Source organism: Marmota marmota, unplaced genomic scaffold (genome assembly GCF_001458135.2).
Source record: "Marmota marmota marmota unplaced genomic scaffold, marMar, whole genome shotgun sequence".
In the NCBI taxonomy this organism is placed as follows: Eukaryota; Metazoa; Chordata; class Mammalia; order Rodentia; family Sciuridae; genus Marmota; species Marmota marmota.
In genome coordinates, this window is record NW_026000019.1 from 26,552,110 (window position 1) to 26,575,588 (window position 23,479).

General features: G+C 38.6%; 1 protein-coding gene and 1 pseudogene across 5 annotated transcripts in view; one reads left to right on the top strand and one right to left on the bottom strand.

Moving 5' to 3' along the window:
- LOC107147452 (carboxyl-terminal PDZ ligand of neuronal nitric oxide synthase protein) overlaps positions 1–23,479 on the bottom strand; it is a 323,970-nt gene that overhangs the window by 265,282 nt on the left and 35,209 nt on the right. The window lies entirely within an intron of this gene.
- LOC125618738 lies at positions 10,788–10,948 on the top strand (annotated as a pseudogene).

The following is a 23,479-nucleotide window of genomic DNA, read 5'->3' on the forward strand; positions in this document are numbered from 1 at the left end:
TGGGGAAAATGAGAGAGCCCAGAGGATCAGACTTAGGGTCGGAATGTGAAGTTCTGATTTTACATTCTCATTTCCAAAAACTGCTGCCCGCTCTCTGCTTTTCCATGGAATTTGGCAATCTACAAGGTTGAAGCCCCATAAGGAAAAGGGTGACATATTACATTTCTTTAGTATCCAGTATAGGACTGGATATACAGTGAGTATTCAAGGAATTAGAAGAGGTTAGATAAGGGTAAAGGGGTAGGGAGAATCAAGAGCCCGGGTTTATGCAAAAATAAACCTATTTCGTTTATTTGGTCAAATCCATGTCATAAATTGGGGAAAATATATATTAAGTGGAGGATCCCCATCTCATTGACCGCTTTCCTACCTCTTGTCTTCATTTCACCTCTTCAAATTCTACCTACCTTCAAGATCCAGCTCAATTTTCACTTTCTTCTCTATAAATACTCCCTAACCACTCTAGCCCATAGCAGTATCTTCTACCAAAGAAAGAGAAAAAGCATTTATTGATACCATTTTTATAGTACTAACCTGGATTTGTTTTCATGTTGTCACCTGTTCTTGTAATATAGCTTATATAGATTCCTAAAATCTTAGGCTCTTAGATTAGACTATATAACTACATCATATCCCCCATAGCAATTAACAACAGTTGTAGCCAGGCACAGTGGCAAATGTCTGTAATCCTAGCAACTCGGGAAGCAGAAAGATCACAAGTTGGAGGCAAGCCTCAACAATGTAGTGAGACCTTGTCTCAAAATAAAAAATAAAAAGGGTTCTGGATGTAGTTCAGTGGGAGAATGGCCCTGGGTTCAACTTCCAGTATCTCACATACACACACACACACACACACAAAATCGTATATATCAATTTGAAATACTTTTTAAAAAGTATTTAAAATTGCCATTTCAAAAAAGATTCCATTCATATAATTTCCTAAACATATTTAAGTGACATGAACAAATCAAATGAAATGTGGTATACTACATGCAGGAAGTTTATTTAGGGTGAGGTCTTTGGTGTTCTCAAAAGTAGGTCTTCCTGTTTGCCACTGTTGGTCTTGAAATCAGTTATCCTCCCTGAGTTTCCAGAGATCAGAAGTGTCCAAGACATTTTTATGCTTTAAGGCAGATCCCCAGATGGTGACAGTAATTGAATTACAAAGTAAACTTGGGTCTGCCACCTCTCTGCATAGACCTGGCCACCCCCTTGGGAGATGCAGAAGGCTTCCACTTCTCAGGGTCCAAAGAAAATGCCAGTTCTGAAGATGAAACAGGTGTCCCCCCATTGAGATAATATCCACAAATCCAGGACATTTGTACCAACTGTTCCTGTCCTCCAGTACTGGAAGCCTTCCAGAATGAGAAATAAATTCATCTTCCCACGATTCCAAGAGCTGTCCTTTCCCCTTGCAGTAGATAAAAGTCAAAAATCTTTACAAATTCTCAATATACACACACTGCCCTTGAGAAACTGGCAACCTGTCATGACCCAGTCCTTAGTTCAGCCAGCAATCATTACCACTGAGGACATAGAACAAAGACACATCATCTGCCCTCTAATTACTAACAGTACACAGGAAAGACAGATGTGCAATTCTACAGTGACAATGCACTATGGTCATTGCTGTAATGAGGTGATACCTACAAAGTCCAGCACAAGCACAGAAGGACAAACACCTAATTCATTCCAGTGCAGGTTGGAAGTGTTCACAGTAAAGATGATTTTTGAACTTGGAGAATGAGTAGTTGCTGTTGGATGGAAACAGAGGAAAGTGACCCTTCTAGGCAGGAACACAGTGTGCACCAAGACAAGAGTAATCCAGCAAAGCCTGTTGGTGTGTCCAGATGCTACAAGGGTTCTAACTGGTGAGATGAAGGTGAACAGGTGAGGTCAGGCCAGGAGGGTCTTGTATCACTCTCTAAACGACAGGCAGCCATTTAAGGATCCTGAGCAACAAACTTTGGTCATATGTATATAACTGCTTCACAGCTGATGGATCAGAGGAGGCAAGATAAGAGGCCAGTAAGAGATAAGGAGGACCCAAGCCAGAGCAAAAGAATCAGGGACAGGACCAGGGGGAGCTGGGAAGCCACAGGACAGTCTGGAAAACAGACTGGATGTGGTCATTAGGAAGAGAGATGAATCCAGGGTGAGTTTCAGGATTCCTTTAGCCTTCCATGAATGTCCCTCCACTTTTTCCTCCCTTTCCTTTCCTCCCCCACTTAAGCCTCTACAGTTTTGCTTTGAGGTAAGTGATCCATTAAACCTGGGCTTGTTATGACTCAGTCCTCAGATTTGTGTAATTTAGCATAAATGCTGTCTTGATGACTGTCACCTGTGTTTTATCCTACTTAATTGAATTCCTAAAGTGTCCTTTTGAACTAAAATTCATTTTCTCTCCTTTTTAGAAAAGATAATTTTGTGAAAATTGATTCTCTTCCTTCCCTCCTCCCAACTTAGCTCATCTCACATCAAGTTCACAGGATGGGAACTGGATTTAATTCTATGTTCTCCTTCATGCCAAACATGTTCTTGGCACTCAGTGAATGCCGATTACTTCTACCGACCACAAAAATAATAACAACAATCTATAAATACCTTGGCTTCCTGCAGTTGAGAGGAATTAACCACACTGCAATTAAGGAAAAGCTGGAGAAAACATTTAGTTAGAAACTTCTCAATGCAGACAACAAGATTAAGACAATAAATACCAGTTCCAACATATTTCTTGGGTGGTGTTTTATAAAATAGTCCAATAAAATGCTAAAGACCACCCAATGCCACAACAGAATGCTAACAACCTATGACTCACCCAAAAGCAAAAATTGAACAGATTAATCTATCACATAAAAGATAGAAGAGTAATAAGCATCAACATTTTATGCAACTGACAAATTATAAAAAGGAGAGATGGTTCTAAGACCTAGTTCATATAAAATATCACACTTTTTAGAACAATAAAACAGCATGATAGTATGACTCTATATACAGACTTTAATAGAAAATGGTCTCTGGGTTTGGATACCATAGGAAACAAGAGGGATGTAAAACATATTGGAATTGGTTCTTGTCAAGAATAGATAAACTGGGCGCTGTGGCACATGCCTATAATCCAGCAATTCAGGAGGCTGAGGCAGAGGATCACAAGTTCAAGGCCAGCCACAGCAAATTAGGGAGACCCTGTCTCAAAATTAACTTTTTAAAAAGGGTTTGGTATATAATTCAGTGGTAGCAACCCCTGGGTTTGATCCTCAGTACTAGGGGGCGAGGTGCACAATCGATAAGTAGATAAGAGGTAACTGAGGACTAAATATGACAAAATGCTTAGTGAGACTGAAAAGACTTCTGGGGCAAGTCAGGAAGGTGTATCATTATAGGGAATCTATAAGACAAAGCCTTGCCTTTGCTATTACAGTTTAGTTCCAAATGGCAAAGAACAAACACACAAATTAAGTTGACTAATACAATAAGCACATACCTGAAAAATATTTTAGGTAAATGTCTGCTGCAGAATGAACTCAGAAGGACCTGAAGCCACGGACCCAAACAGCTCTGCCAACATGTAATATTGCAATATTCTATTGATTACTATCACACTGGGCCTTGTTAATACAGAAGTTCCAATTAGATGCAAAATCAAAAGAGATCACAAAGGAAAAGACAAAAAAGTGTATAGCTCAGACAGAAGAGTTGGAGAAAACCAAGAAACCAAAGCACATTAGGGAAAATGAGGAATCTCCACAAGAGAGCTCTGGTTCTAGAAACACATCTTTTCCTGTCATGGCGCTCAGAGCACTGCTAACCAAGATAAACCAAAGGCATCCAGAGGCCAGGTGAGAACACTATTAGCCTCATGGAACTGAAGGAATCAATATGGACACAGGTAGGCTGGGAAGCTCTGCTCTAGATTCCCATTAAGTCATCAGTAGAATATTTTCTACCAATGACAGTTTCAGAACAAGTTTACCACCACTTTTGCTTTAATGAACTGAGATTAAGTTGAACAGTTATTAAGTGCTATCATTAAATAATAATTGTCCCATTCGTGTGATCTCACCTCATCCGGTAATTGTATCTAAAGGCAATACTTCTGAGTTCCACCACACCTGGAGCTCAGGGAAGAACCTATGTTTTTTCTCTTAACATCTTTCTACCAAGATAATTTCCCTTGGTGTCATAGAGGTGGAAATAAAATATATTACCTACTAGCATCCTTTTGCATCTACCCACCCTAATCTCCCCAGATACAAATCTCCCATCATAAGCCTCCCTTGGATTCTCTTACCTAGGAAGGCATAAATGACTTATTCTTTCTTCAATATGCTTCACCTTCCCAAAAAGTCTGAGGATACCATCACTTTTGAATAGAAGGAATATTGCATTTGTTGTAGTACACCTAGTATTTGGCAGAAGTAGGTGCCCCATGACCTTCACCCTTTAGGAAGTATACTTTGAAACTTCTATAATCCCCCTCCAGGATCAGCATGTTTCAGTCTGCCTTCCCACACAGAACTGGGGATCATGTGTCTGAGATCTATATGCCATTACCACCTAATTAGAAATATTGACAATCACTTAGGGAACTCTTTCTTGTGCAGTTTATAGTTTCAAAGTATATTCGTGCAGGGGCTGGGGTTGTTGCTCAGTGGTAGAGAGCTTGCCTAGCATATGTGGGGCACTGGGTTCAATTCCCAGAACCATATAAAAATAAATGAATTTTCTAAAACTATATTGGGCTTGGGATATAGCCCAGTTAGTAGAGTTCTTGCCTGGCATGCACAAGGCCCTGGGTTCAATCCCCAGCACCACAAAAAAAATAAAATAAAAAAATAAACAACAACAAAAAAAGCAAAAGTATATTCATGCATTATCTCATTTGATCCTGGTGACAATTCCACAATACAAGTGAACAACACTGCCACCCCTGTTTCACAGGTGAGAAGTTTAAGGATTAGAGAAATGTAGATGTCCACCCAGTTTCAAGTGGTCCAAAAACTAAAACGTTCTTCCTCTTCTTTTTACTTTAATCTCATTAAAAAAAAAAAAATGCCACCAGATACCACTGGTGCCCACAGAATGATCCAAGAAATCCATATAAGGGTTGGTTCTGCTGAGCATAGACTGTAGATAAATCAAATCACCTTCGAATACTTTCCAATCTCCTAAGGAAGTGTCCCTGCAAGGACACTGCACTTTGGATCACTCTGTTTACCAACTGAAATAAGAAGTCTCTTTCCAGGGGAGATCACAGACCTGTTTCTGACCCACCTATCTCAACAGTAAGTAGAAGACCCTACTATCTCTTCCATGCTCCCTTCATGTCTGCTGTGCACTGTCACTTGCTGCAGAATCAGGTGCATTTTAATGAAATTATTTGCTTATGTATTTGCTTCCTACTGCATTAAGAGCCCCCAAGACGAAAGAGATGCCTTGAATCCCTACATCTAGCACCTAGCATAGAACACCAGCAGGCACTCAAACATTCAAATACAAAATACACACAAGTCCTGAAAGCACACACTTTCCACTCATTCACTAATCCTCACCCAAGAAGTTTGAAGAAGACACTCCTCCAGTTGCAGAAAATGGTAAGGAAAAAAGGAAAGCATTTTTGCTTTACTCACAACTGTTGTATCCAAATGTTTCCCTAAGTTAGTCAGTCAGTCTGTCTGTGTATGTGTTGTTCTCTCTCTCTCTCTCTCTCTCTCTCTCTCTCTCTCAGTACAGGGGTCTGAACTCGGGGGTGCTTTACCACTGAGCTACATCCCCAGACCTTTTTATTTGGTATGTTGAGACAGGGTCTCACTAAGTTGCCCAGACTGACTTTCAACTTGCAATCTTCCTGCCTCAGCTTCCCAAATTGCTGGGATTACAGGTATGCACCATCACGCCCAGCTAAACTTTCTCTTATTAAAATATGGAGGGGAATTAAATTTTAGATGACAAATTTGGACTCCCAGGACCTATTTGATCCCAATTCAGAAAATATTAATCTGTTAGGTCTAGAGTGAAGCCTGAGAATTAGTAATTTTTTTCTTAATCCCTTAGGTGATTCTGATGATTAGCAATTCCTTTACCCAAAAAATGTATGGCATATACTGGGCATGGTTTTCATTCTAATACAACCAATGTGGCACCTGTCTTGATGAAGCTGACCCCAGAGTCAGATTTGGAGATACTAGACTAGTTGATCTCTCAAGGGTCTCATTCTGCTCTATAAAAAGGGAGCTTCTGGAAAAGCTCTTCCCTGCCTTGCTCAATGTCTTACTATAATATAAACCACAGCAGAGACAGCCTACCATATTTGTCTGCTCCTCTCAGTCTTTGGAGGTGGCAAAGACAGAGCTTTCAGCAAGGTGACAGAGATTTCAGCAAATGTCAGAATAGTGACATAGATACTGCCTGAGAAATGGCACAGAGTGGCTGAACACTGGATACCTACAGTACCGAAGCTGATAAGCAGCTCTTGAAGAGTAAGCAACAAGAACCTTCTAGATGTAAGCCAGGTGCAGTGGTGTATGCCAGAAATCCCAGGTACTTGGAAGGCTGAGGCAAGAGGATCACAAGTTCAAGGTCAATCTGGGCAATTTAGAAAGATCATGTCTCAAAAATAAAATAAAAAGGGCTCAAAGGATGTATCTCAGTTAGCAGAGTACTTGTCTATCAGGGGTCAAATTCCCAGAACACCCCCCTCAACAAACACACACAAATATAATAGGTGCAAAGTACCACAAGCAATTCTATAAGAGAAATAAAAACTCACTCCCCTTGCCATTTGTTATTAAGCACTGTGGTGTCTAAAGTAAGAAAAACCTGAATTAAAATCACCATTCTGCCACTTATAGGCTTAAAGTTTCTTAACCTTCTCAATGCCTTTATTTTCTCATCTGCAAAATGGAAGAAATGCCACCTTCCTCATAGGACAATTGCTATTATAACCATTATCAGAAATAGCTGTAAAACCCCCAGAACAGGAGCTCAATTGATGGTAGCAGTTGTTATTTTTACAATGCAGCATTAAATCTGGTACTTAAGAGAGATACAACGTCTGTATAGCATATCCCCTATGAAAAGTTTATATTTTACAACTCAGCTACAAGTATATGTTAATCCCAAGCAATTTATTAACCATATTCATTACCGTGTGAGTTAGGTCCCTGTCCTCAAGGGACATACAATTTGGATAGGACAATATGCATAAATAAAATCACAGACACTGTAAACATGATACTGTGTTCAGCTGTACATAAGACCTCTATACACTGCTTAGGTCACAAGGAGGGAGGCAGAGTCCTTGTGGGGTTGGAACAAGATTCAGTAGTGCTCTGGTGGCTGGGAAAGATTTGGATTCACTCTTTTTTTCAGCATATGGTAAGTGCCTGCCATGCACCCAACACCAGGATCACCAAGAAACAGCTGTTTAATAAAATAGAATCACCAACCTCAAAGGAGCTCACAGACTCAAGAAGAACTGCATCAATATATTAAGGGCTCCAAAAGGATGGCACCATTTAGAGCAGAGATCAGGGATGATTTCAGAAGATGCAGTGTTTGATCTGAGCCAATTAGGATATTAAGGGAGGGAAAACATGACAAGCAAAGATGTGGGAAACCATACTGTGTACTCTAGCAGTGACAACAGCAATGGTCTGAGCAGAATAGGAAATATACCAAAGTCTAGTGAGTCATATAGGGTTTTTCTTTTTAATGAAGTTGGGTGGCAAAGAGACCAGCCTTATTTAATTAAAGGAAGGTGATCTATAGAAAATGGGTACACAATAACACAAAGCATATGTGACGATGGGTCAAATGAGTAGAGGGAGAATTCTGAGAAAGAGAGATTATAGAGAGTTAGAATGGGCAGATCAAGGCTATAACGGCAGTCTTAGAGGAGACACGAACACACAGAAAATGCAGACAATACAAGAGAAACAAGTTTCACTGGGGACTCAAAGCACCTTGACATGAGATGACAAGAACATTCACAAAAATCAGTATACTAACCGGGCACTGTGGTGCACACCTGTAATCCCAGTAGCTTGGGAGGCTGAGGCAAGAGAATCGCTAGTTCAAAGCCAGCCTTAGCAAAAGCAAGGCACTAAGCAACTCAGTGAGAATCTGTCTCTAAATAAAATACAAAATAGGGCTGGGGATGTGGCTCAGTGGTCAAGTGCCCATGAGTTCAATCCCTGGCTAACCACCCCCCCACCCTGCCCCCCCAAAAAATCAGTATAATTAGTATATGAAAATGTATTCCTTCAAATCCTTGTGAATCCGTGTGTGCAGAGAAGAGGGGAAATTAATCCAGGGTTATCACAGCCAAATGAGAATCTCCTAAGACTATTTAAAAAAAAAAAAAAAAAAACAATGGATTCATCAGGACCCACCCTTGAGTGACTCAACAGCCATCAAACTAATCAGCTGACAGTGAAGTCCAAGGTCGGCCTCACAGGCCAGCAACTGATTGCTGGCAGCTCAGAAAATTCTAAAATAATAAGGAAATAGGAGTCAATTGTGGGAAAAAAATCCCCATTTATATAATTCACATGCTGTTATATGCGAACAAATTCCCTTGAAAATAATACACATATAAATATCTATATTGTGACTAAGAAGAGGAAGAGTAAAAAAGATAATGGAAAAGTAGAAAAATCTATTTCATTTAAATAAAGAAGATTAAGAAAGAAACATAAGTTTTGAAATACAAATATTTTGGAGGTTTTTTATTAGAAGTGTTGAATAATGATGGAGAAAATTATTAATATTTAATATAATGTTGAATATTTCATTCTGCCATGATGAACTTTTTGTAAATATGTACAAAGAATGAATACTTAGTGATCAGAATTAAGCCACAGGAGAACAGAGATTGTTGAGTGAATTGAAATAACAATTCAAAAGAATGAATATGTCCCCAGGGACAGATAATGCAGCATAATGGAAAGTATAAAAAAATCCAAGTGCATATGGAAATGTAGTGTATAATAAAGGCAGTATTTCCAATAAGTGGAAGGGAAATTAACATAATAAATAGTGTTTGGAAAACTGAATTGCCATTTAGAAAATTATAAAATTAAATTTGTACCTCACATTATATGTTAGGATAAATATCAGATACATGAAAAATCTGAAGCAAAGTTTTTAAAACAAATAAAATCATCTATGCACTAATAGAAAACATGGACAATTTCCTTTACGTCCTACATGTAAGAAACATCTTGCTGTGCTTCAAAATCTAGACATAAAAGATTGATAAAGTACCATAATTTCTAGCATTTATATATAAAACAAAATTGTATATGTGGGTAAAGAGATATAACACATATGAGGCAAGTTTATTGAAAACTGATGAGTCAGCCTCCTTTTATCAGAGAAAACATTCGGCATTTGTTTTTGGGGGATTGGCTAACTTCACTTAGCATTATCTTCTTCAGCGCCATCCATTTACCTGCATATGCCATGATTTTATTCTCTTTTAATGCTGAGTAAAATTCCATTGGATATATATATGCCACACAGTGGAATATGATGGACATCATTATCCAAAGAACATGTATGAAGACTTGAATTGACTGTCAATATACTTTATATACAAACAGAGATATGAAAAATTGTAGTATACATGTGTAATAAGAATTGTAATGCAAAAAAGTACATGTATAAAGGCATGAATTGACGTGAACATACTCTATATACAAAGATATGAAAAATGGTATTCTATGTGTGTAATAAGAGTTGTAGTGCACTGCGCTGTCATGTATTTAAAAGAATAAAATCAATAAAACTAAAAAAAAAGAAAGAAAGAAAACTGGTAAGCCAAGATGGTGACTATTATAGTCAGATGTTCACTGCACTATGCTTTTAATTTTTAAAAATTTTTCATACATAAATAGTGTACATGGAAAAAAAAAATAGTGTACATGGTTGGGGTAGGTAATACCATGAATTTTTCCTATTTTGTAACTATTCTATATGTTTGAAATGAATTCAAAATATTTTTAAAAATATGCAGAATAGTGAATATAATATATTCTCTATGTAGAGCTTTAGGAAGAAAATGAAAATACATTTATAAAATGTAAACAATGAAAAGCTCAAGGGCAAGAGAGGACACAAAGTAGACAGTATATCGCTGAATATACCATGTCAATAGCTTTCAATTTGAAGCCATTTATTTTTCCATGGTTTTATTGGTGTATTATACTTGTGCATAATGGTGGGGTTTGTTGTTACATATTCATACAGGCACACAATATAACATTATAATTTAGCCAATATCATTCCCATTCTTTTTTCCACCCCTCCTCTGTCCCCCTGGTCCCCTTCTCTACTGCTCTCCCTTCAATTTTCATGAAATCTTACCTCTACCTTTCTTTTCCTTTTTCCTCTCTAGCTACTATGTATTGTAGAAAACATATGATCCTTCACTTTCTGAGTCTGGCTTACTTCGTGTTCTCAAGTTCCATCCATTTTCCTGTAAGTTACATAATTTCATTCTTCTTTATGGATAAATAAAACTCTAGCGTGTATATATACCACATTTCCTTTGTCCGTTCATCCATTGATGGACACCTGGGTTGGTGGAACCATATATTTTAGATATTCAAAAAATAAAGTTTAAAAACTCACTAAAAATTGAAGCAAGGCACAATGGGATAGGCTTATAATCTTGAATTCAAGGCCTGCCTGGGCAATACAGTGAGCCCCCAAGACCCTGTTTCAAAAAATAAATAATAAAGCTCTTCGCCTTTTTCCAGCCATTTTGGATGTGCGCTTGATTGTTCCTCACCACGTCTTCTCACAAGACTTTCAGGATCAAGCGATTCCTGGCCAAGAAACAAAAGCATAATCATCCCATTCCCTAGAGGATTTGAATGAAAAATGGTAATAAAATCAGGTACAATTCAGGAGACACTGAAGGAGAACCAAGGTGGATCTATAAGGAATTACATGAACTGGCACACATATTTATGCTGTATCAAGGATGTAATCACCTTGTCTCCTTAAGCTGAAAATGTCACCACTATCTGGACAATTGAGAATATTTAACTGGGAATGTGAGCTCTCTTTAGTTACAAAGGTGCTGTAGTACTGGTTTTGGCTAGTTCAGTAATAAATACGTAAAACATTTGAAAAAAGAAAATAACAAAAAATCACTAAAAAAAATGGAAACAAGCGAAAACAAATGAGCCTACAAGTATCTCAAATTGATGACATGAGAATACATAGAAAATCAATACTTCAGTGTCTTTAGAACCCAGCATTTTGACAGTAAATACTTTATGGAATACTTTGTGGAATACATTCTATGGACAAAGATAACATGGAGGTTTCATGGAATGAAATTGGTATGCCCAGAAGCAGATTGTAAAGGCAGTTTCTCTTCAAAACATTTTTTATTATACCCCATGATAATCATCTTATGACACCATGGCAGCAGCTGCATTAAAATGGGTGTTTATCAAGAGAACTATCTTGACGAATTTATTTCTAGTCTAAAATAGAGTTTTATCTTATGTTTGTCATAAATCTACATATTCTTCTCATCCACATCACTATAATTGCAAAGTAGAGCTCACTTTACATTGATGGCAGGCTGATAGTATGCTACCACCCTTCTATGGACATTACATATGAACACATAAAACCTATCCCTCAACCAGACCCTGTGTACAAAAATGAAGAAAAACAGGGTCAAGTGCTGAAAACCAGATTAGAAGAAAAGGGTGAACACATTGAACAAGGATCCATGATAGAAAAACTTGGCAAAATGCTTGGCAAAATGCTCCTTTACTACTAAATATCATTGGTAATCCTCACACACACTATCAAAAACATTGTAAGAAACTGAATCTTCTGAAAGACATGATACTGAGGTCCTGGGGAGAATCAAAGTGAAATGTTACCTTGTGTCTCATTTGCCATTTAAGAAAATGCAATCTGGTATATTCACCAATATATAGTAAAATAATAACAATAAAGTGTCTTTTCATATGCTAAAAAGATAATGGTGATAAGTTAAAATTTATTAGGTTTCTTTGGAAGCAATAATGATGATATTTTGCTATTATATATACTATAAGATAAGACAAATAACTAATTATACTATTGATAAGAACAAAGATTTTCAATAAAGGAAAAATACATGCAAATAAAATTTTAAAAGTTTTCCAGGCTTGGTGGTACATGCATATAATCCCATTAAATTGGGAGGCTAAGGCAGGAGGATGCCAAGTTCAAAGACAGCCTGGGAAAATTAGAAAAACCCTATCTCAAAATAAAAAATAAAAAGGCCTGGGGCTGTAGCTCAGTGGTACGAGTATCTCTGGGTTCAATCCCCAGTACTGTAAAAATAAAATTTTAAACATAACATTTTAATAAAGAACAATTGTAAAGTTATAGAAACATGTTGATTACATCAATATCTGTGTGTTCATAATAATTCTTAAAAAAAAAAGGTAAGGCAAATCCACAATGTTGGACATCCTAACAGACAATTGAGCCAGTTTGTTCAGAGTATTAGGAGCACACCTATAGATAAGAATCCTGCGTCAGGACCACCCAGTGCTACACATGGACTGCATTTGAATCTTGATTCCAACAAACCAAGTAACAGAAGGCAATATGAAGACAGCTAGGGAAATTTAACTAATGACTGGGCATAAAATTTTCTGTTAATTTTCTTAGGTGTACACTAAAATATCTACGTTTTTATGGAGATGAATATTCAAGCAAACAATGGTGAAAAAACATGATCTCATGATCTACATTAATTTCAACAAAAGAAGAGTATAAATAGATAAAGTAAATATGGCAAAATCTTAAAAAACACTGGATTTTGTTTATAAGTATATGGGAGCTTATTATTCTCTCTGCTTATATATACTTCATAGTTTTTCACAATAAAAAGTTCTTAAAATATATCACCCAAACACCTGCTACTCTGCATTGTACAATATGACCCTGAAAATAATTATTTATTGATAACCTTTTGTGGAATAAAAATATAAATGATATTTTTTACTCTGTCATATGTGCACCAGATAGTGTACTGCACTTTTTTTTTCTTCTTTCTAGTACTAGAGATTGAACCAGAGCCTCTCACATGTTAGGCAATGTCTAAGTACTGAGCTATAACCCCAGCACTATATTGCTGCACTTTTTGGCTTTGGGAATTTCTCTTCTTCCCCTTCTTCCCTCTCATTCCCCCTCCTCCCCTGCTCCTTATCCCCCTTCCCCTCCCCCTTGTTCTTCCTCTTCCTGTTTCTCTTCCCCTTCTCCTCCTCCTTCTTCTTAAAATACCAGGAAATGAACCCAGAGGTGTTTGACTACTAAGCCACATTCCCCAGCCCTATTTATTTATTTTGAGATAGGCTATCACCAAGATGCTTAAGACCTCACTGAGGCTGCCTCTGAACATAGGATCCTTCTGCCTCTGAGCCTCTGAGATTATAAACATGAACCACTGTGCCTAGCTTACCTGGGCCTATGGGACACACATACCACAGTACCTGGCTAACATTGATGACATTTGAAAGTTCTATTTCTGGACACTTACATCATTAGAAGATAAATTTACCTCAACAACAGATTACACAGGTCTTGTTTTGCATCAGTGATGGGGGTGCATCCTAGGGATTGAACACAACACCTCATACATGCCAGGCAAGTATTCTACCACTACAACCACATTTGGTGCACCATTTTCACATCATTAATTACTATATGGGGAGAATATTAGTGAATGGTCTTATAACATTCAATAGAAGCTTCTCTACTAAATATACCTTGAAGCTAATTCTTTTGTAAATTGAGGGGTCATTTTATAATTACATTAACCACTTAATTTATCTGTTGATAAATTCCAGCTTTTAAATACTAGATTGATGTGCTTGCTTCAAAGGACCTTAACTATGTAGAAATAGGTTATTCTGCCGTAAGTGCAAATATTCAATTATTGCTTTATATCCCCCAGGAAGGGATGTTATCTAAATAATTATACCACATATCTAAAGAGGTGAGGTTCTACTTTCTAAAACAATCCTGATAATTACAAAAATAAGAGTCCTCTAAGAAAAAGCAATAAAAAGTAATTATTGATAATCTCATTATTTTTATTTCTATTGATTACAATAGTTCACATTTATTGAACAGTTAATGTGTCAGACATGGAACTAAGCAACTCATATAGTCTTCTCAGTTAAATGCAGCTACTGAGACTTTAGGAGATGATCTGCCCAAAGTCATAAAACTCATAAAGGGTAAGGCCAGCATTTTTCACTTTGCTCCTCTAAAAAATGGAGGATACACTGCTCACCACCAACTGTGAGATTTGGGCCACATCAGTTGGCCTCATTTTCTCACCTGCAAAATGAGGAGGTTGGAGTAAATTAGCTTTCAAACTCTGTGAACTGGTCAGTCTACCCCTCTCAAAAGCAGTGCTTCAGATGAAAAAAGTCCTAACATGCTGAGTTATTAAGAAGAAAGGTATCTTCCATACACACACAAACACACACACACACCCCAATATGAAACTCTGCTTCTGAAGATATATATGTAAACACAAATAACAATGTATAGTGCTCTTTTTAGAGCTTGTATCCAAGCCCAGTGACTCAGGAGGTTGAGGCAGGAGGACCACAAGTTTGAGGCCAACCTCGACAACTTAGGGAGACCCCCCCCAAAAAAGAAGTTGTATCCAAAAGAGAGGACTTCAGGATGAAGAGGCAGAAAGGCATCAACACTTTGCAAGTATCTGGGTAGCAACAGATTGCTGAGGAAGCTGTTGAGAGTTGGGAGATAAAGGAATGATTCTAGAAAGAATTATATATGGATAATATGGAGAAGGACATGCCCAAAGGTGTAAGGGGAATCTGAAGGCATTCTCTTTCCCTTTTCTATACCAGATTTCCAGCGCTTTTCTCATTTTCCTATTTGTCAACAAGTGTGATGACTGCACAAATTTCCATCTTTTGAATATATCATCACATCCTTCCACTTTTCATTATCATAAATAAAACAGTGATGAATAGAAAGACACAAATATTTTACCTTACTTAGGCTATTTTTTAGGCTAGACCCCGAAATGAAAGAACTATTTGGTTAAAGGATGAAACCTGGAAGTATCTTGATTTGTACACATATACACACATGTATGCGTCCTATACATATGTACATACATAAAATCAAATCCCTTTAAGAGGCTGTTCCAATTTGTACTGCCATCAGGAGTACTAGGACATCCTATTATTCCCAGGAACAGTTCACATTTGTCACTTTGGCCATATACTGACTGCCACCATCGCTGCTGCCTCCTCCACACACCCGTTTCCTATACCACAAGCCAAGGATTCCCGATATGTTTCACTCTTCAAACTTTCAGAGGATGATTCCAGGCAATTCCCAGCGCCTCTTCACTCCTCTTATCTTTGCCTATCCTTTAATATCTTACAAAGACAAGACAGAGACTCAGCCCTGGTAGTTAAGTGCTCTAGGATTCAAGAGAAAGCTAAAGCTATGTAAAGAATTATGGAAATGATCATGTAATTTGTAATTAAGAAAGAAATGGCCACACAAGGAGATTCTTACTCTTTTTTAAAACTGAATAAACATTTTCCATGTGGGCAATTTTTAAGTAAAAAAAAAAAAAATGGCAATACAAGACCTTGGCTTACATTTTGCCATTTGTTATGTTTTTGGTTTGTGATGTTTGGGGTCTTTTGTAGAATGTGGAGTAAACCCAAAAGAGATTTCAGCTTTATCAAAACAGAAGCTGAAGGCAGAGACACCTGTATACAGTTCTCAGGGAACAAAGCCTGCATAGTAAATCCTTTCCCATTAATCAGGTTAGATACTGGCTGTGTGAGACACAGAGGGCCCAGACCACATTTGCAAGCTAGAAAGGCAAAGACCTCTCTGGAATGCTTGCACACACTCGCTCCCGACTTCTATCTCACTGCGCTACCTTATGGACTATTAGAACAGTTCCCATCCATGGTCCCTGAGTAGCCCCTATTCAAGTTCACAGTAAAGCATTTCAGTTTTTAGATCCTCTTTAAAAGCAAAATATCCTACTGGGACCCAGAAACTAGTTATCTCTACTTCCCCAAATGCAGCAGATGATGGAAAATTATAGTGTTCTAGAAATCCCCAAGAACTTTCTCATAGGGTCCCTGGGTCTCTGAAATGATATACTAAGTTCTCTGCTTAGAAGCAGTTTTCTGTAAAGAAAGGCTTTTATTAGATCTTCACAGAGTCCATGAGTCAAAAGAATTCAGCATCCTCCTGGAGGGACGTCTGACTCACCCCTACCTCTAACCTTAATGTCTTGCACAGCCCTGGCCACATACTAGGTATTCATCAAATATGGAGCAAGTATAAAATATAAATTGACTAGTATCTATTCAAAAATGATGGAATATATAAGGGATCTTCCAATACGATTAATCATGAAGAAAAACTGGGGACAGAGTGTGTGGATTTTTTTTTTTCTTTTTTCATTAAGAGCTGATGGAGGGCTGGGGATGTGGCTCAAGCGGTAACGCACTCGCCTGGCATGCGCGGAGTGCTGGGTTCGTTCCTTAGCACCACATAAAATAAAGATGTTGTGTCCACCGAAAACTAAAAAATAAGTATTAAAAAATTATCTCTCTCTCTCTTCTCTCTCTCTCTTTAAAAAAATTATTTTAAAAAAAAGAGTTGGAAATACCAACAGACAAAGCACTTGTTAAGCAATTCACATTGACTGAACATTTCACAGTCTTTTTATCGGGATCTTCCCATAACAACATTGTAAAGGAAGACAATGAGATGTTCCGAATGCCTAGAAGATATAATAAGTGTTCACTAACTGATGTACAGCAAGAAACTGGAGACAAAGGATGGATAGGTGGACTTTTTCATCATCAGATGGCTAGCAGCCAGGAAAGCTCTCCAGTGGAAGGCCCTTATGTCATAACACACACATGCACATGCTTGTGTACACACACACACACACACACACACACAATTTTCCTCCACAGATCCTCCAAAAATCTTTCCCAAAAGAGCTCCCACCAGGACACAGTCCCAATAACTGCTTCCAGTTGGACTCTTCTGAAAAGACAGTTAACACTCTAGCTATAGCCTGACAGGGTACAAAGCACCAGTGCCCCTTTTTATTTCAAGGAGCACGATGACACATTCATTCACCAGTGGGCTCAACAGCATGACTGAATGGCAAAGAGAAGGGCAGCCAGCAATCCCAGTGAGATGTAGCAGGGATCCCTGGGAACCCTTGGGGTCTGATTGACAGAACCCATAATTTGTCCTCTGCCTTCCCTATGTCCTTCTCCCTTCCTCTCAAACAAAGAGCATGAGAGCTAGACTACCTGAATTCATGCCTCTTGTCTAGAGAAAGAAAAACTAATAGCAAGAATAATAATATCTGGCAAGAATTCACCATTGGGTGGGGGGTGGTGCTTACAAAGAAGCCAGCATTAAACTGTCAGACACAAGCTGCAATCCATTAAGTAGCAGCAAGTAAATCCACACACAAATCTAGCTGCTACTACTGGACATTAATCTGATAAAGATGAAACCGATGTATGGAATCCTGCACTATCTGGAGAGACAGTCAATGCAAACAGAACAAAATGCATAAAATGAGCTCCTGTCCCCAGGAATCTGAAGCCAGCATTTTCTGATTATTAGATTATGCTCCAGAAAATGGATTAATATTGTCCACAGGGGCACTTTTAACTCCATTCTTACTCCCTGATGCAATGGTATATATTCTGTCTGCAAGAAGCTTCATGAGAGTTCAAGTAACTTAAGAAATGAAATGGGTTTAACTTTGATTCAGACAATGGAAAAAAGCCTTCTCCTGTTCCAAAGTTGGTGATATATATGCTTACTCTCCCAAACAGATCACAGATTTATGCGGGAACAGCAAACAAAATTTAAGGGAAAGATCTCAAAGAAAATGGTACCAATTAGAAAGGAAACTACTGTGGGGGATGGGCAAATAAAGCTCTCTTTCTATCATACACAGTAATCTCTAAGACAATCTCTGACCCTGACTCTGCACCAAAGTCAGTGAATCAGAAACTGCCCATCCTCTGCATTCCAGATTGTTCTTTCCCTGAATGGCTTCTCCAGGGCATAAAAAATACATTAAAGAAAGAAAGAAACATGGCATCCACAGTAGTCCCTAACTAGGTAATATATTATGAACCTATCATATTAAGCTACCAGATCATCCAAGATCTTTCTGAGCTGTAAGTTGGGAATAAATACAATGGACCTGAACAAACAAGGCACAAAGGAAGCATTGAATGAAACAATTATCTCTGGGTGTAATGGGTCCCAAGAAAGACAAAAGAAGAAATCCAAGGAGGAAAAGGGTCACCCTCTGAGGGCAGAAGCACACAAGAGTCTCCATCCCATGGGTGGAATTAGCTGTCTGTGCAAATTTACTGGAAGCAATCTGTTCTGGAAGCAGTGGACAGATAGGATTAAGAGCTCTCCCACAGGGAATCCAGAAGTAGTCAACCATCCGGGCACGATGGCTCACGCCTGTAATCCCTGAGGCAGGAGGATCTTGAGTTCAAAGCCAGCCTCAGCAAAAGCAAGGGGCTAAGCAACTTGGTGAGACCCTGTTTCTAAGAAAAATACAAAGTAGGGCTGGGGTCGAGTGTCTTGAGTTCAATCCCAGGTATTCCTCCACCCCCCAAAAAAAAGCAGTCAACCTAAAACATAAGGAATTACCAAGGAAGATGGTGGCCTGCACACAAATGTCTCCCACCTTCTGGAGAAGATGACATGGATGTGACAGCTGAGCCCATACTTTAGAAGCCAGAGGCTCAACCTCCAGAAGGCTAAATTCAGACTTAAAGGAAACATTACTTTAAAGAATGGTACAGGAGGTAAAGGAGAATGATATACCCAAGGATCCTCTACCACTAAGCTAATCAAAACCCACACTTGATTCAGTGGGTCTGGGATGGAGTCCGAGAATCTGCATTTGTAGACAGGGCATGTGGCTCAGTGGCAGAATATGCCTAGCATGCATGAGAAATTGGGTTCCATCCCTAGCAACACATGTACACCAAAAAAAAAAAAAAAAAAAGGTGAGAAAGAGAGAGAATCTGCATTTCTAATAAGTTCCCCAGTGATACTTGCTACTATTCTGCAAGCCACACTCTGAGAAGCACTAGCCATTCAAAACTACATTTCTAGACAGTTTATCCTTCTGGGACCCCTTCACAAAAACTTACAATGGCTCCCACCACAGGTGGCCCAGACTCAAATATCTGAGATTCTTATTCTGTTTTATTAATAGAGCAACTGAGGCTCAGAAAGGTGAATTAATTAACCCATCACCACACAGCTAGAAAGTAGCACCCAAATTTAGAGGCACAGTATACTACCTAATTTTCCTCAACACATTTAACACTAACTGAATGAAATTACCTTAATTATTTGCTCATCTTATTTGTATAATTGTTTATCATCAGTCTCCTTCCTCTTCCTCTACCCCACTTCCAATACCCATACTAGTTTATAGAGCTCCAAAAGTACAGGGATCATTTGTTTCCTATTCCAAAAGGAGATATAACAACAATTTTGGCCATTCTGAGAAAGAAAATATGGTACCAATACACACTGAAATACGACTCAGCCAAAAAAAATAAAAAGTAAAATCCCATCTCAGTAATGCAAAAAAAAAAAAAAAAGAACTATTTTTAAAAGCCTGTGATATCATGTTACTTCCAACAACATGATGGAACTAGAGATCATTATGTTAAGTGAAATAAACCAGGCTCAGAAAGACAAGTACAACATGATCTCGCTTATATGCAGAACCTAAAAATTTTTTATTATTTCATAGAAGGTGAGACTAGAATGGTGGTTACCAGAGACAAGGGAGAGTAGCGAGGTAGGGAGGGATGGAGAAATCAATGAGTACCAGGGTACCATTGCATAATATGGTGACTATAGATAACAATAATGTACTGTACAGTTCAGAAAGCTAGAAGAAAGAATTTTTTTAAAGTTTTCACCATAAAGAAATGATAAATGACAAATGATAAATGTTTAACTTGATTTAAACATTACATAATATATACATGTATCAAACATTGCAAGGTACCCCATTTAGGATATGTGACTTTTATGTTTTAATGTATCAACTAAAAAATAAAAATAAGATACTTCTGCTCTGATAAACAACAACAAAAAAAGAACTTGAGCATTCTAGGAGCTAGGGTTAAGTCATGAGTGTTATTAGTCACAGTTTACTGAGAAGCCACTTAGAGCACTATCACCAACTGGCCAGACTGGTGATATGACCTAGGTTCAAAGGAGCTGGCTGTTATCAATAACTAAGAACACAGCGAAGAAACCATTCAGCACACAAACGTAAGTTTCTAAGGCAGGACGGCTAGGTGACCCAAGGGTCAGCTCCAGTGCTGGAAGGAACAAGAGAGCAAGCGCTCCCCGAACTCCTGTTTTTATTTAGGGGAAAGACATTCAAGAATCTTCCACCCAAATAAAGCAAGAGATTGGGTTTTGAAGGGTGGAGTCTTGCTTGTTGATGTCTTGTGGTCAGCAGATTGACTGACATCTTGGAAAGCCACACCCATCTCAGGTGCTGTGTGGAATTGCAGGCAGAGAGAGAGGAAAGGCACACAAACGTCACCCAGCCCAATCAGCAATAACGTCAGGCTAGTCCCCTCATGTGCTCAAATGCACACAGCTCACACACACAGCCCATGGATGGCTCACGACAGAGCACTGCAGCAGACTCAGGCCAACAGGGCACAAAAGCAACAGAATGTAACCATCCCACAGGTTGGTGCAGTGGTGCACACCTCTAATCCCAGCTACCTGGGAGGCTGAAGCAGGAGGATCAACTGGTCTTAAATTTTTTTAAAAAATTAAAAATTAAAAGATTAGGGGTGTAACTTGGTGGTAAAACACCTTTGGGTTCAATCCCTAGCAGCATTAAAAGAAAAAAAAGAAGAAGAAAAAAACATCCCACCCCAACAAAAACTTCCAACCAAGTCAGGGGTAGAAGTCATGGACACAAAAAGATGACTTAAACATATTTAGGACACAGAAGTACAGTGAATAGGGTGAAGTCAAGACAGAACATGATGCTTTGAGTGGAAGGGTCAAGGAGAGATCAGTGAGATGACTTTAGATCTTGTAAATATGTCCTAGCAGGGAGTTAGGAAACTGAGGCAGATGATGAAACTGATTCCCAAAATTAATTTTCATACTGGATAGATTATGAAATGTAATTTTTAAAATAAATATGGCCTATTTTTTAACTTTATTTTGTTTATTTATTTTTTTATGTGGTGCTGAGAATTGAACTCAGTGCCTCACAGGTACAAGGCAAGCGCTCTACCTCTGAGCCACAACCCCAGCCCTGAAATGTGATATTTTTAAGTCAACTTCTGAAGATACAATTCCCTGTTATTTGATCAGATGCTTATCTTGGTGTTATTAAGAAGGTATTTTTGTAGATGTGATTAAAATCTCTAATCAGTTGACTTTAAATAAGGGAGCTTATCCAAGGTAATCAGGATGGCTGATTCAGGCAATCAGAAGACCTCAAAAGCAGAGCTGAGAATCCCCTGAAAAAGAAACTCTACTTATGGACAGCAGCTTCAGGTACTGTCCATGAGTTCAAATCCAACCTTTGGGACTTGTCTAATAGCTCCCACAATTATATAAGCCAGCTCCTTGCAATAATCTCTTCATAGATGTCTCCTATGGTCTGTTTCTCTGATTGAACCCTAACCAATATACAAGCTAAGCAGGATGCTTATGTCCTGCTACAGAATGGCATGACCTCTACCATCACCAGGGATTTATGATGAAATGTACCACAGTTCTTTCTAGATGAATTAAGAGTTTACATGCAAACACTGTGCCACCTTAAATGAAAACTACAAATAAGTAAACTAGGCATGGTGGCACATACCTCTAAGCCTTGGGAGAGTCCAAGGGGATTACAAGTTGGAGGCCAACCCGCACAATTTAGCAAAACCTTCGGTAGCTTAGTGAGACCCTGTCTCAAAACAAAAGATACTGGGGGATGTAGCTCAGTGGCAAAGCACCCCTGAGTTCAATTCCCAGTAGCCAAAAATCAAAAAATAAAAACTTTTTTAAAAATCGTAAAAAAAATTTAGAATAGTCTCACCTACAAAGGGTGCACAAGAGCAACTAAAGGCAGCTGTTCTACTGTTGCTGTCCTCCCTCCTAGAAGGTGAAAGGAGGACAGACATGAGGAGGTATCCTCCTTGGCAGCCTAGGGCCCACACCACACCATGTCCCACTGTGGGGCAGGCAGGACTCCACTGAGCAACCAGACCTACTTCTGCAGGCTTGATGCATGAATGTCCTGCCAACCAAGTCACACCTGGACTGCTGCCAGTCCTGCTCCTACAGAAGCAACTGTCCTCATTACAGGAACCAAGATCACCCACCACAGGCCTACTGCCAGTCTTAAGTTCTGCCTGCCCAGGACCATCGAAATGGGCCGTGTAGGCACAGCCTCACCCTCATCTCTGATCCTGTCAACTTGCCTCTTCTTGGTCTCTACTCCCACCATCTTCTACCTGCTACACCCATTTAGAGGTACAGCCCTGAACTACTGACAAAGCCCAGATACTGAGATCAACACAATGCAAGAGCCACAGAATCTTCTGGAGGATACTTTATCTCTCTGAATACCCTCATCTTTTTATTAGAGATTATACCAAAACTCATCCCATAGAGTTATATACGTAAAAGGTATACTATTATGTCCTTGACGTGCTTATAATGTTAACACACAATGATGCCAATATACTTCGATACATATATACATACATACATACCTACAATTAAGAGATTTTTTTCCCAGAACTGGGGATTGAACCCAGGGGTGCTCTACCACTGAGCTACAGCCCTAGCCTTTTGTTTTGTTGTTGTTGTTTTAGTTGTAGATGGACACAATACCCTTATTTGTTTATTTATGTTTATGTGAACCCAGTGCTTCACATGTGCTAGGTAAACACTCTAACACTGAGCTACAATCCCAGCCCTTATTTTTTATTTTGAGACAGACTCTCACTAAGTTGTTCCAGTTGGACTTGAACTTGCAATTCTCCTGCCTCAGCCTCCCAAGAAGCTGGGATTATGGGTGTGTACCACTGTACCCAGTTTATCTGAAGGAATTCTTAGAGAAAGTGATTTAACCTATGTAGTAAAAGTGAGAGGAAAAAAAACACAAACACACACATACATCCCTTTTCCAGAATTGACAACCTTATCACACCACTGATAAAATTGGTGAGAAGATGGATGTATAGGAAGTATAGGGCATCCATCTTCTAAATGTTCATCCATGTCAGAATGTCTGAGATTGCAGATCTAAGAAATCAGAGCCTGTCTAAGAGTCCAAATGTGTTCCTGATGGCAAAAAGCATAGACAAAGAAC